Below are 1,744 nucleotides of genomic sequence, written 5' to 3' on the forward strand. Positions count from 1 at the left end.
TTCATTCCAGGGAATGAGTGAAGAATTTTTATTCTTTTGCAGGGTAAGAATGTCCTTAATCAATAAATGATGATTAACTTTAAAAATATCTCCCAATTTCAAAGGTATATTGATCCCCAAATATGTCCAATATCTATCAATTTTTTTAAAGTGATAATTAGAGTAGATGGAGTCTTGGAGAGCATCCGAAATTGTGATGGGATAAAGAATGGTTTTGGATGGGTTTACTCGAAGGCCTGATATAGAAGAAAATACAGATAATAAATCAAAGACAGCCGGTAAAGAAGACTTAGGTTTTGTAACAAAAAGCACTAGGTCATCTGCAAACAAAGACACCTTAATTTGTTTCTTTCTAATAGGGATACCAGTGATAATATTGGTATCACGGATAGCATTAGCAAGAGGTTCTATTGCGATCGCAAAAAGCAGAGGAGACAATGGGCAACCTTGCCTCGTCCCTCTGAAAAGATTAAATTCTTCAGAATCCAAATTATTAATAGAAAGAATAGCAGAAGGCGATTTATATAAAGAATGGATTATCTTCAGAAAATTCGGGCCAAAGTTCATTTTCTGCAGTAAGGTTGTAAGATAAGGAACTTCCACGGAATCAAAGGCTTTTTCAAAATCAATAGACAAGATAAAAGAAGACTCAATATTAAATTTCCGGCAGTATTGAATAACATCAAGGACCATTCTAGTATTGTCCGTTAACTCACGGTGTGGGATAAAGCCCGATTGGTCAGGATGAATGCAGTTCCCTATAAAGGTATTAAGCCTAGCCACCAGAGCTGCTGTAAAAATCTTATAATCACAATTAAGGAGCGATATCGGCCTGTATGAACTAGGGTCTAGTAAGTCTTTGTCCTTCTTTGGAAGAAGTATGATTTTTGCCTGTGACCAAGTAACAGGGAAAGAACCAGACTGTACAAACTGATTACAGGCGTCTGCCAAGATGGGAGCCAACAAAATGTTAAAAAATTTATAAAATTCTGGTATAAAGCCATCTCGGCCTGGAGACTTATTGGATTTCATAGACTTGATAGTCTCCTGTATTTCAAGTGCAGTAAAAGGTTTGTCCAAAAAGGATTTAACCTCAGGAGAGACAGGCTTAATAACTGAGTGAGTGTCTAAGAAAGATGAAATAAGGTCTGCTGATGGATGCTGGGAGGAATATAGAGATGAATAGTACTTTTTAAACACTCCTACAATATCCTTAGTGGAATGTTTCAAGGTACCAGTTTTAGAACGAATGGAAGAAATAGCCATTGAGGATACTCTCTTTTTAACCTTCCATGATAGGAGTTTAAGAGATTGAGGAGTTCGAAACCAATATTTTTGTTTTATAAAAGCCATTTGTTTTTGAATCTTGGAGACGTCAAGAGATTCTAATTTTTTTCTTTCTATAAGAAGTTTTGAATAAGTTTTTTTGCTACCAAATTTTTTAAATTTCTCTTCCAATTTGGTAATGTTAGCAACCAAATCAGATCTAATTTTTTCTTTTTCTTTTTTATACGAAGAGGCAATAGCCATAAATCTGCCACGAATTACAGCTTTAAAAGAATCCCAAACTATATGCTGGGGTACTCCACACTCCATATTGAATTGAAAAAATTCTTTAATGTCTTTTTCAATGGAATCTGTAACCGATTTCATAGACAGAAGTTTACTATCCAATCTCCAATTAAAAGAAAAAGATCTGTCAGTAACGCCTGACATATACCCTTCCAACCATGCATGATCAGAC

The sequence above is a fragment of the Heteronotia binoei genome, chromosome 1 (assembly GCF_032191835.1).
Source record: "Heteronotia binoei isolate CCM8104 ecotype False Entrance Well chromosome 1, APGP_CSIRO_Hbin_v1, whole genome shotgun sequence".
NCBI classification, from domain to species: Eukaryota; Metazoa; Chordata; class Lepidosauria; order Squamata; family Gekkonidae; genus Heteronotia; species Heteronotia binoei.